The sequence below is a fragment of the Parasteatoda tepidariorum genome, chromosome 10 (genome assembly GCF_982258835.1).
Source record: "Parasteatoda tepidariorum strain Cologne lab strain chromosome 10, Ptep-v5.0, whole genome shotgun sequence".
Taxonomy (NCBI): Eukaryota; Metazoa; Arthropoda; class Arachnida; order Araneae; family Theridiidae; genus Parasteatoda; species Parasteatoda tepidariorum.
Window position 1 is genome coordinate 60,141,353 of NC_141764.1, and position 14,366 is coordinate 60,155,718.

The window sequence follows — 14,366 nt, forward strand, 5'->3', positions numbered from 1 at the left end:
CTGTGAAAATTACGATATAATATTTTAAGGTAAAATTGGAATTTACGGATGACGCTCTCAAATTGCCGGTACTTTATACCGTTATTTGAGCCGGAATTTTCACAGTGTACTAAAAGGATGGAAATAGTTTAGTTTTATGTTTTCCTGTTTTTTAAGAATATTTAATTTTCAAATATAAAGAAATAGTGAACATTATTCTATTTTTATAATTTAACATTTATCATAATTTAAATTAAAAAGAAAGAAATGTTATAAAATTAAAGACCGAGGAGCATGTTAGAAATATCATTGTTGCTCCAATTTCCATCTCAAAAAGAGGCCTTTTGGTACGTCATAACTTGTTACAATATTGCTCCAGTTTAATCTATAGTCTATCTATGGAAAGAACTCCATTGCCATTCGTCTGGAATAATAGCGGTGACCATGGTTACGAGGATTAACTATTTCATGTAGGGATGTTGGGTCAATATTTTAGGTAGGGTTTGGTTCGGGTCAACGAGAGAAATGGAGTCAGGGGCGAAAGAAGCTCCCCCCCCTCTTTGATATGCACTATTTCTTGTTTTCGTTGCAGCAAACTGCCTTAGACTTTGTGGCGAGGGGAGTTTTTCTAAGGACAAGCTATAACTGTGCTCCAAGCTTAACCTAACTAACTACACTTAACCCAACTAGCTTAACTTGACTCACTTCTCCAGTTAACTACTCCAAATTAAACATTTTTTTTAAAAAATAAATCCAAATTTATTTCAAGCATTTTTGTGCCCAAGAAGCACTTCTAATTTTAAAGACAGCAAATTTGTAGTCATAGTTTTATTTCTATCATTGCTAAATTCATATGTATTGAAAGAAGAAAAAAAGAAGCAAAAAAAACTTCTTCCAAGTCTATAATTTAAAGTAGAATAAACGATATTTTTGTATATTGCTGCTAAAATGTAAACCACTTGCCTAAAAGTCAATAGAAATTGCTTTTTCATGTCGTTTCTGAATTTGTTTCTAATAACATTATTGAAATATTTTTGGAGTAATTTGTATCTGATGTCTCTTAGTGGCACTAATTAAAAATTTCATGATATCAGAATTAAAATTTTTGATTTACAAAAAAAAAAAAAAAAAAAAAAAAAAAATAGAAGAAGAAGAAGAAATGATAGCTTCGAATCATCGTAGTTTTCCGGATGTCTGTCAATACTGATTCGTAGACAAAAAAAGAAAGGCAAGCGATAGGCATCTTAGCTACGAAATCCATAAGTAATCCATTTCGTCTAGGAGGGTGGGTAAAAACTCACGTGAATGCGAAAGAAATTCCCACGAAAATGATCAAACGATATTTGCTAAAGAGAGATCTTAGTCAGATAAAAAAAAAAAAAAAAAAAAAAAAAAGCAGTAGAACTCAGAAGATGATTTACGTTCGTTAAATAAAATAAACTCGTCTCACATTCACGTGATCTTTATTATTATTATTATTTTTTTAATACTCCTTGGGAGAAAGCTAGTTCACTTAAAAATGTAGTAATAAATAATATAATTTTATGTAGTGAAATAATAAAAACGGAAATGATTTACTTACATTGACAAAAAAAAAAGAAAAAGAAAACTAGTTTCACGTTTATGGTCTTAAAATAATATTATTTTTAAAAAAAATAGTTTATTAGCAACGAAATTCATTTAAATAAAATAACAACTTAAACTTTAAAATTTAATTTTAAAAAAAACTAGCTACACATTTACGGACTTGAAATAATATTATTATTAAAAATCTAACTTAAAAAAAGCGAAATTCATTTAAATAAATAAAATAAAAACTTAAACAATGTAATTTAAAAATACGTTTTGTCATGTAGTAATAAAAATAGCAGATAGTTGAGAAGGATTCACCAACTTTAAGTAAAACAAACTAAACTTATATTATATTATATATTTCTTATATTATATTATATATTTCTTATAATATATTATATATTTCTTATATTATATTATATATTTCTTATATTATATTATATATTTCTTATATTATATTACAAAATTTTTTAAATTACTTGAATTACTTTATTTTGCATATATAAAAAATCAACATTGGTCCAAATATCTCCCCAATAGTAAAAAATAAGAACAACAAAGTTTTGAAAAGAATTTACATTATTTAATTGAAATAAGTTCCGCATTCACGCTTTAAAAGTAATATTAAGAGCTGAAGAATAAAATAAAATAATAAAACAAGAAAAACTCAGAAAAGTATTTAGATACTTTAAATAATGTAAACTAGTGTCATATCTCTCTATATAATAAAATTACAGTTGCCTTACATTGTAGTCAGACTGTTTTATCACGTGATCAATAAATTTAACTAAATAGTCTGGCACCGTTTTCCATTGTTGTCGGTGTGTTTTTATTGGCCGGAAAATTACATGGTAAAATCCACTTTTACCTCATTGACTTTCTTATTTTTTGTTTGTCATCAGCATAAAATTAATAAAAGTCATTAAGTTATTGTTTTCCTATAAAATAATTTTTATCCCTTATTATTTTTTAAATTTAAAGCATTTACTAGTAATATTTATTTTTCTTATTCTACTATTAGATTTTTCATTTTGATTCTTTTTTCTAAATTAAGAGTTTAAAATTAAGAGAGTTGTAATTCCATGATTTTACCTTATTACGCTACATTTTAGTATGAACTTATTACCCGTTATGCAATTGTTATTTTTTTTGGTGCAAGTTACTCTAATATACTGGTATAAATTACAGTGAAAGATATTCGTTAAATGAATAGAGAATTTAACACGTGCGCCAATTGTGTAATCAGACTGTTTGTTTAGCGAAAATATTAAGTTTTGTATTTTTTTACTAAATGTGTGGTAATAAGAACTGCAATTTTGAAAACCAGACTTTCCGGTAAACTGTTACTGTATGAACGGAAAAAATTTCCGAATGAATGGTTTAAATAATGTATATTTTGGTTTTATTACCTTAAATATGTTTTTTTTTTGCCAGAAATGTCTACGATGCTGTACGGTAATTTACTAGTATTTTTCCTTCGTGTAGATTTTACTTAGGTGACTTTTTCTATAACTAAGTGAAATTATTTTCTGAAAATAGTGATGAAATTATTTTTTTGACATTATTGTTTAATAGTCTGAAGAAGTTCTTTTCCTTTTATCACCAAAAGTACTAAAAACAGAAATAATTTTTAGACTCTGTAATGCAATTTTAAAAGTCTGAAATAAACCGGTTTTTAACCTAATACAGAAAGAAAAAAAAAGGAAAACATAAGACGAAGAAACAGTTATTTTCTGTATGTCAGAAATAATTAATTATATAATAGTTAGATGAATGTTTTCAACTTATATATTCTAACTAAAACTAAAGTAGCTGTATCATTAATAAAATAGTGTTGCATTGCACATTTATTATAATACTAATAACATGGCTAATTATTATTATGGCCAAAAATAAATCACTTTTGGCTCTGTTGAAAAAAGAAATTGTCCGGACGTGATGAAATGTATTAGCTGTATAGAGAATTTAGTAATGCATAATGAGGTATGGAAGGGATAGTTTAAAGCGAGTATAAAAATAAAACAGCAATCATAAAAACTTTTAACGAACAAAAACAGGTTTCTGGCAATTTATCCTGTCCCACTGCTTATTAATATAGATTTTTGTCTGGTTGTTTCATTTTGTAAGAGTTAAATACATTATCTTAACTAGAGTGTCAGAAATACAGTCAGTATAATATCTTGAAATACCTTGTATACATTTTTTTTTATTTGAATTATTAAAAAATTCCTCATACTCCAGAAAGTATAACAAGAGGCTTACAGATGTAAGTGGACAAAGTGCAATTGTAAATTAAAAAGAAACAGAACAAAAAAGTGTAAGTTGTAAACAAAATTGTGCAAAATATTTTGGTTTTCATTTAACAAACAAGGCCAAAACAGGGTGGCCAAGAAATACCTGAGTGTCACAGTTCCTTTTTTAAGCTTTCTCTTTGACTTGTATATAAATTACAATAAAATATAATGACAATTTCAACATCCTAACAGCAAGAACAAAAATTATAATTCACTAAATTAAACATAAATTAAAGTAGCTGTTAAAATTTCCATGCCCTGTAAGAATCTGTGTTAATTTAATGTCAGTAGAAAATTTCTTACACTTTCTACTTAGTTGGAAAAAATGTTTTAATCCACATAGCTTTTGGTGAAGCTAAGAATTTAGTTTTCCAGTCCAAAACAGTTTTTTCAGTATTTCCAGCGTGACAGCGGGACTGACATCGTAAGACCAATATCAAGACATGTCGCGTCTTTGGCCAACTGGTCAGTTCTATCATTGCCAAGATCACCACGATGGCCCCGAACATAAGAAAAATGGACTTCAGCTATACCATTTAGGGCGTAGGTACCGTATATTAACGGGAAAACTTTGTTAAAAAGGAAAAAGTCATTCAAAAATGGAAAATAGAAGTCACTCATAAGTCTATGTGGTTTGCTTTAAACCAAGTATAAGTATATTTAACGTAATCTAATACTAGAACAAAAATCAAATTAAGAATTGTTCTAGAGTTTGCGGGACAAATTAGGAAAAAAAAATGAAGAATAAGAAGGAAACAACTGGTATAAATATTAGATTGAATATTTTTTTTTTCTTTGCCCATTTGTTCTTGGGACGGTTTTTTTTCCTTCTTATCCATACAAATCTTAAGAGTAAAGATTGGATTTAAACTTACAATTGCAATTGTTTAAAATTCTATACGATTTTTATGTATAATATTTTTGATAAGTATTATATTCTGATTTGATCTAATTGAATATTTGCTTATAGATCTGATTTAATATCTTTACATAATAATATGCATGATTTTATGATTTTATGATATGCATGATTTTATAATTTCTCTCAATAGAATAAGCTAGTAGAAAAATTAATGTAAGAATTAGTGGTTTAATTTATTTATTTTTTAAAGCCTCCTTTAATATTAGGCCTTTTCGACTATTATTAAATAAAATAATAAATATTTACTGAAAGCTATTTTTTGCATGGAATTAATTTTCTTTGGATAAATGAATTGTATAATTGTGTGCAAAAATTTTTTGATTAGCTTAAAAAGTTCTCGAGATATGGCGAAATACAGAAAAAGTTAAATTAATATTAAGGGGACCGAACTTTGGATCGCTCTCCTGACCAAACTATTAGGACCCTGTTTTCTAGATTGCGGCTACTCTCTACATTTTGGGAGTCAGAAATCCGAAAAAGAGAGGGTTTATTCAGAGAAAGCATGTTTGTGTGTCTGATTTCATGTCTTAAAATATCGTGTGTACTAATTAATTACTATATTTGAAGTCACTCTCTCGAACCATTAAGATAGAGTCCTAGATTCTGAATATCCGATGATTGGAATAAAAATTATCCAGGAAGGTCTATTTATTTATATTTTTTACGTACTGTACATAATTTACTGTACTTGAAGTATTGTTACTGGATATAAAAACGGAATTCATTGATTGAATTCATTCGCTGGAAAAACTAAATTATTTCATCCTTCGCCTCTTCTTCAAAAAGGGTTGAAATAGATAGTTCTCTAAGAAAATATATAAGCTGTATATCAGCAAAATTTTGATTTAAAATCGATGCTTTAATTTTGAAGTATATCACCTTATTCAAGTTTCGTTTTGACCAAAAATCAAAATCTTGTAAACTAAAAACTGGATTTATTTACTCTGTGCATTAAGGGAAATCTTTTGAGAACACGAAATGCATAAAATATGTTATTCTCTTAAAACTGTCTACCGGCAGTATTTTCATTGAAAATCGATGCTTTAAATCATTTTGGTATTTATTCTTAAATACAAATTACTTTCAGACTAAAAATCAGAATCTTGTAAAATTTGTGACTAAAAACTGGATTTATTTATACCATGTATAATTAAAGAAAAGGTTTTGAGTATGAAATTCTTAAAATATATAATTGTCTTAAAGTTGTCTATCAGCAGAATTTTGATTGACAATCAATGCTTTAATAATTTTCGAATTTTTGTTTAATACAAATTACTCTCAGACCTAAAATCAAATTCTTGTAAAATATATAACTTGAAGTTCGAGTTGTTTGTTATATTTTATTATTTATCTAATTCAATACAATAAAGTAATGTCGTTTGTAATTACTAGCGTTTATAATTCTTTGTTCAATTCAAAATTAAATAAATAATTTAGTCTTGAAACTAGAATCACTTGGTTTTGATTTGAATTTTAAACTTTTTAAATGAAGTATTATGTTATTTAAATGTTTTTTTCCCCCTTAATTTATGAATACATAAAGTGCGCAATAAGTTTTATAAGTAACAACTATTTTTTAACTACCTAGAGGTAATGATTTCAAGCCAAAGAAAAACAAATAAATCTGGTCTGGTACTCTGGAATAGCTATGCAAATAGTAAGTCATTTTTAATTATTCTTCCATTTATAATTATTGTTCTCGAAATAAATTGTGTTTATTATGGCTAAATATTTGAAAATTAGGAATTTCATGTATTTTTTTTAATTTAATGATTAGTTTTTATTGCTATTAAATTTATCAACAATTGTTTTGTTGATTTAATTACATTATTGAGCTCTTTTATTGCTTTTAGAAAAAAATTATTGCATCGAGTTCTGAATGAGGTTATTTAATTTGCTTATGAAAACAAACAAAAGAACTATTTACAAGTTTATTTTCCAAACTCATTATTTATTTCTAGTAAAAGTTGTATATGAAGTATAAAATTACATGAATTTTTTTAATTTGTAAATGTATTAGATTATTTTGAAAACTTCTAAATTTGAAAGAAACTAATTAACCTTTTACAAGTTATTATTTTGAAATTCGGTAAAGCATTTTTAAACGGCATTAGTTATAACCACTGATATCCGTTCAAAATACTAAAAAATAATAACAAGAGAGATTCAGAATGCTCAGTTCGTAATTCAATTTCACCTTATTTATTATTTTCCTTATCAATTATTTATTATTGCTAATAAATAAATACATAAATAAAATAAAATAATAAATAAATAAATAAAAATTTAAAATATTAGTATTTTTTTTAAAATTTAATATTAGTTATGTCGATTATTAAATTCTTTAAGAATGCTAGGGAATAATGATAATAACGAAAGGTAATGTTAATTTTTTATTTGAAATTTTTCCCCTCATTTTTAATTTATCTGGTAATTTTTAGTTATAACAACTGAAATTCTTTCAAAATCTTGAGAAATAATAATAAAAGTGAATGGAGCTTCAGAATACTCAATTCGTAATTCAATTTCACCTTATTTATTATTTTCCTTATCAATTATTTATTATTACAAATGAATAAATAATTAAAATAAATAAAAATAATAAAAATTAAATAAATAAATGAAATAATTAAAAGAAATTAAAAAAGAAAAGTAAATAAATAAAATAAAAAATTTTTTTATAATTTTTTGTAAATTGAATATTAGTTATGTCGATTATTAAATTCTTTAAGAAGGCTACGAAATAATGATAATAACTAAGTACAATAATAATACAATGTTACTTCAGAATACTCATTTCTTAATGCAATTTCATTTAGTTGAGTACTTGCTCGATTTTTGGCAATATTCTATTTGATCGCTCTTAAGCTATCAATGATTAATTTATAGAGACCAATCATTCGATTCTAAATGATAAACTGATGACCTATTGCTCGTCAATTACGACATCGCTATCAAACTATCAATAGTATCGTATATTTCATGAGAATAATTTTTATCTATCAAAAATTAAAGTAAAAAAAAAAAAAAATAAACATGTTTACATGGATTGTAACTTTTAAAGACAAAATTTATGCTGCTCTTTTTAAATAACCCTTAGCTCTCCATTTCATTAATCATTATTGAGTTTATTTATTTATTTAAATATTCCTAACAAAACTTGAATTTATATAGCATCATTAGTATCGTTTACCTATGCCTCAGAATTGTATTAGTTGCCTTATTAATATTAGCGTGTCCAAATTTAATAATTTTTTACGAAAACTGACGAAATTTTAGGTAACCTTTATTTTACATAAGAAAATTTATATAAATTAATGAGAAATGTTTGAAATCTTATTAATATTTTAATAAATACAACGCAATTTGATAACCAAACGAAAAGAAATTGTTGGGAAAATATACTGTGAATAAAAAAGTATTGTCAAAACTACCACAATATGGTAAAGCTTACCGTGTTTCTGGATCTCTGGGGACACTAAAAAGCTCCGTAAATATTACCGAAGTGATTTGATAAAATTAACAATAAAATATGGATTAATGATGTGTGATAAAATTTGGTAATTTTATTATGATAACTTAGAGCATAGCATTAAAACAATTTTTTCCGTTTTAGTTTTTTTACTAAATGTGTGGTAATAAGAACCATAATTTTTAATACCAGAATTTTCAGTAAACCGTGACGGAAAAAGTACCGAATGAATAGTTCAAATACCGTATATTTCGGTTTTATTAACCACATTTTTTTAAACCAAAAATGTCATTACCATACAGTACGGTAATTTTACTAGAATTTTTTTCTCCGTATTTATCTTTCAGGATTAAAGATAAAATTTCTCTCCATGTTTTTTTTATTTCATAGTTATATGAACAGTCATTTGAAATAATGTCAAGTTTCAAATTCGTTTCTAATATATTGCATTTGTACGGTAATAAATACGTAATTTTGCTAGAATTTTTTCTCCGTACGTCCGTATTTATCTTTGAGGAGTAAAGATAAAACTTTTTTCTATGTTTTTTATTGCATTGCAATGTAAACAGTCATTTGAAATGATGTCAAGTTCCAAATTATGGTTCCAGTATATTACATTTGTTGTAAGAGTTTCGTCGTAAAACTTTCTCAAATTTTTAATATTTTACTATATTTTTTCATACAACAATGTGTTCAAGTTCATATTTCAACAATGATTAATGATTTGTGGAAAAATATTTTCACCACAATAGTATATTAATGAATTTATGCGTCATTAATCATTATGCTTTGTTTTTAAAATTATATGAGTTTTTGACTTTCTATTATTTTTCTGTAGAGTATTTTTAAAAAGAATAAAAATCCATTAATAACTATCAATAGCTGGAACAGAAATAACTGCTGCTAATTGACTTTGCATAAATCGTATTTTCAGTGTTCTTATGTCACGCAATTGGTTTTATTTAAAACGTAAAAATTATGGTCAATGGTAAATGTGTTCACTAAGTAGAACTCAATTAATTAATTTCAATTAAATTGTATTCAATTAATTTTACGTTATGTTTTATTTATTTTGAGTGGTATTGAAATAATTTCGAAGAATATAATTTTTATTGAATTAATAAAATTTTTAAAACCAAATTTTTATCTGTATAATTTTACAATTTTGAATTATTAAAAATGAAATTTTAATGAATGTAGTTTTAAACTCAATTTATATTGTTAAAAATATTTTACAAAAATAATTTTCAATCTATTTAACTAATTTTGAACTAGTTGAATCAAAACTACTAGTTTTTAATCAAGTTAGTTAATTTTGAATTTATAAATTGAGCTTTAACTATTAGGAGTATGTTTCATTATTACATAAATTAGAAAGCTGTAAATTCTGTTCAAATGAAACATTGACATATTGTTATGATATTTTTTTTTTTTTTTTTTTTTTTGTATCTATATAAAAGAGCTGAAACATATGTTTGATTAGACAAATGATGAAAACAACAAAATTATATGTTATTTTTGTTGTCTTTTCTATTTTTTAATTTTCTTTTTTTTATCATTTTGACCATTATTTTGAAATATAGCCTACAAATCTGCTTAAAAAATGAATTTTCTCAACTGAAAGAATAACTTCTGTCTTAGAAATCAGAACGCCTTGAATTATTAACATTTATTGTTTCCCAATACAAATTGGACGTTTAAAATAAAAGACCTCATTTAAACTTTTCGTTGCCCAGCGATAATTCTCAGCCTGGTCTTATAAAGTCTCGTTATACTTAATTTGTCAACTAGGAAGTCGTAACCGTAACTAAAGTGTTATAGTTATTCGTATGACCACACCCTGAATTGCGATTATTTCGTTTAGCTTTTATCATTCTAAGCGCTCAGTAACACAACATTAATAAGCATTGTGCTAACATGCGTGTCTCGAAATTTTGGGTTTATGCTAATTCTGTATGCTGCTTATATAACGATTCGGCAATATCCGTAATTATTTTTCTAGATTTAATTTATAAATTCAATGCTGTGTCATTTTTGTTGTTTTCTTCAGGTTCTCTGTGGAATGTATTTAGCATTATGTCTATTGTAATTCTTTTAATAGAGATAAAAATAAAAAAAACCTTTTTTTGGAAATTAATTGAACAGTTCTTCGCATGACTTGATGTCTATTAGCGTAAATATTTATAAAAATAGATCTTGTATAAAATAGTTATACAAAATGTAAATGGTTTGGTCATGTTTCTACATAAACCTGAGAAATTTAAAGCAAAACAAGTATTTGATTGGAACCCTCAGGGCAATAGAAAAAGAGGAAGACCTAAAAATTCTTGGCTCAGGACGATTTTAAACAAATTGAAAACAATGGGTAAAACGTGAAGAGAGGTAAAATAACTAGCCACAAATAAAGAATAGATTGAAAGCTATGATAGAAGCCCTATGGTCCAATTTGGAGTGAAGAGGAATATGTATGTATAAAACAGTTAATAAATTATTGGCTCGTTTTTTTTGTTGTCTATTAACGTGAAGTGTTTGTATCTGGTCTCCCACAAATGACAAACGATTTAGAAAATCAATTTAAAAAAAGGAAAAAGGTTGAAATGTACGTTTTGCTGCCTGCTGCTTAAGAAACTAAAGGGTTTTGGTCTCAACAATTTTCATAATTTCTCTCATAGTTTGTCACCAGATGGTGCTTCTGATTGAGGTAAAATATAAAACAATGAATTAAAAATAAGCACCATTTACAGCGCAGCGTTGAGCAATTTGTGAACTAAAGTGACAGATACCCGTGCAAACATTTAAGTTAGAATGGTCTGATTTGCAGCTAGAAATTTTTTTTCTCTCCAGCCTACTGTACTGTAAAAATTTGGGATTCAATTACTGTAAAAACTACTGGTACCCCGTGTGCCGCATTCGTAAAATTCATTTTTACTATAAAGATTTTATACCGTAGCTTTTATAGTATTTATTTAACTACAGCGAATCAGTGATTTTACAGTCTTATTTATTTACAGTGATTCAGTGATTTTACAGTAAATATTGTTTTAAGAATAACGATATAACAGTTTTTTGCTCCGTATTTTACGCTAAAAATAGTTTTTTACGGTAAAAATTCCTGCACTCAGGATGCCAGTATTTTTTTACCGGGATTCGATTTGGAATTTTTTTACAGTGTGTGCAGCTATTTTACGAATTTTGAAGCTTTGCGAAAATGAAAGCCTTGTTTCTTCAGCTGAAGTATATTTTTGTCTTCATCTGTTTTTCTTTTATTGACATTTCTAATTAATTTTATTTATTTAACTTATTAGTTTTTATAAATTTATTAATTAAATTAACACAAGCAATCAGTTATTAAATTTTTGATTTAAAAGAAAACCAATGTATATTTTTTAATTTAAGAAAACCAATATATATGGTTTAAACTATTCATTTGGTAATTCTTCTGTTTATATGGTTACAGTTCATTGGAAAATTTCGGTTTTTAAAATTATAGCTCTTATTACCACACGTTTATTAAAAACTACAATACTGTAAAATAAATGTAACCAAATAAATGGTTTTTATGGGGTAATCGGTTTTATCTCTATATAGTCATGCACTAAGGCATCATGATAAAATTACCAAATTTTACCACTTTTACCTAATTTTATCACATATTATAAAACCAAATTAATTGATTTTTGTAAAACCATTGATTTTACAAAAGTCCTTACCGATGCGCTTAAATAAAAATAACCGAGCTTTTTGGTTGTACATAGAGCCAAGAAACACAGTATTGATTTTTTTTCAGAAAATAAGTTGATTTACAACTTCATTTTCCGTTTTAAGATTTGATTTATCAATTTTTTTAATCACTCTCCAGTTTTTTTTTTTTTTTTTTTAATTTAAACCATTGCGTATAAGAAGGAAGTGATTTAAGAATATTGGCTATAAATTGCTTTCTAGAAATAAAAATTGATAATATATCAAAATTTGCTTTTGAATTTAAAATGTATGCAACAAAAAAGTTGTTTTTATTATCCAGGCTCAATGACCGTGTAGTATTCATTGAGTTCAGTTATTCTCTCCCAATACTAAACATTTGTTAGAGTCTATTCATTCTTCGTTTTTGAAAATTATTTTCGTTTTTTGTTCTTAATTTATATCTGTTATTTATTGCAGCTAATATGCTATCACTGGCTTGTATTGAGTTGTTTATGAATTGAAAATTTTAACTATTACAATTTTTTATGCTTATTACTTGGAGAAAATAGTTATTTTGGCGATAAATATTATGTTGTATAAAAGATATAAAGTTTTCTTTTTCTTGAGAGAAAAATGGGTCACTGGAATACATGTTGTTATGTACTAATGGAATAAATAATTTTGCTGTCTAGGTCTTAGGGAATAAATTCTGATTCTTTATTGCGTTTGTTATAAAACTATGGATCTTTGGACCAGTATTGTATGAGTTAGAATTACTTTTATAAGGATTATATATTTTATGTTTTCTGGTGGTCTATTTTTGTTTTAAATTATGTTGTAATTATAGTTTAGGTTCTGGTTTTATAATGTATTTGCTTTGGAGTTTTACTTTGTAATTTTAAAAATTACGGCATCGTTGATTAAGAGGTATAGAACGTTTACTGCTACAAACAAAAAGTATAACGTTTTCAACAATTTATAAGTAATTGAAATTTCATTTATTTTACTAAAAGCACTGTAAGCTCTCATTTCTTTCATATGAATAAAATGTAAACCTTCGGATTTTATAGTGTTTTTTTTCTTCATATTTTTTTATTTTGTTTAATAAATTTATTCCAGAGAAGTAAAAATTTACAAATTCATTAATTTTAGTGTATATTTAAATTACAGTGCTAGTAACTCATTATTCAGTTAAAATTTTTTTATTTAAATTATTGTCTTTATCTCTAAATTAATTTTTAAAATTTAAATTATGTTGGTCTAGTTTGCTATTATATCTATAACTTATAAAAAGAATCTTATTTTGTAATCTTTTTTTGAATTTTATGTTTCTGTGTATACAGGAATGTTAAATAAATAAACACTGAATGGCTTTTTATATTACCTGAATAATAAAATCTTTAAATCTTGTCAAATTGTATTATGGTGGAAAATTTTCAAAAATTTAGCATAAAAACTTATTCACTTCAATTACAGAAATTACTAAAATATTTTTCTAAATTCTGAAATTTTTTTTTTAGATTTTACTTTATTAAAATTTTATTATAAATTCGATTTAATGCTGTGATGAGTTATTTCTTTTGACCTCTGCAAACAATACGTTATTTCAAGAATTTTTTATTTAGTGGAAATTTATACGGAGGAAAAAATTCTGGTAAAATTACCAATTTCATTTCTGGTTAAAAAAAAAAAAGAAAAAGAACAACAACACCATTAGATATTAAAAACTAAAACATATGATATTTAAACCAATCATTAGCTAATGGTTTATTGGAAGATTCGGTTTTCAAAATTATAGTTCTTATTACGCACATTTAGTAAAAAATACGTAATTGAAAGGTGAATTTAACCTGATAAATGGTTTTTATACCACGCTCTAAAGTATCATGATAAAATTCTCAAATTTTACCACATTTACCAAATTTTATCACATAAAACTACATTTTATTGTTAATTTTACGAAAATCATTACCAAAGCGCTTCGGTAAAAATTACCAAGTTTTTTGGTGTTCCTATAAAGCCAAAAACACGGTAAATTTTACCATATTCTGGTCGTTTTAACCATATTTTTTTATCTCAGTGTACTAACAGGAATTTTAGATTTCGCTATTTATGCATAAGCGTAATAGGCAAAACCCATAATATTAAGCAAAATTAAAGCTATGCACAAGAAGTTATGTATTTAAAAGTTATGTAGAATAACAAGCTTTTACATATTTGTAACATATATTTATTTATAGTGAATAAAACTAACGTAAAATTCAAATTAAAGTAAAAAAGATTGGCTAAATGAGAAGTCATTAAAATTTTGTAGCACTATCTCAATTATTTTTCATACATGCATTCGTATTTTGTGTATATTTTTCACTTCGTCTACTGTCTTTTTTTCCCCTTCTTACTTGATGACTGGATTGTTTCTTTACATTTATAGAGAAAGTCGAATAAA

General features: G+C 25.5%; 1 protein-coding gene across 12 annotated transcripts in view; it reads left to right on the plus strand.

Annotated features, from left to right (window-relative positions):
• LOC107446121 (uncharacterized) overlaps nucleotides 1–14,366 on the plus strand; it is a 306,844-nt gene that overhangs the window by 234,637 nt on the left and 57,841 nt on the right. For 7 of the 12 annotated variants that reach the window (XM_087153884.1, XM_087153893.1, XM_087153885.1 and 4 more), the window contains one exon: nucleotides 6,356–6,424. The exons of the other annotated variants lie outside the window; for them this stretch is intronic. The gene's annotated coding sequence lies outside the window, so the exon portion shown is untranslated. The remainder of the gene's footprint in view (nucleotides 1–6,355; nucleotides 6,425–14,366) is intronic. 12 annotated transcript variants of the gene reach the window in all.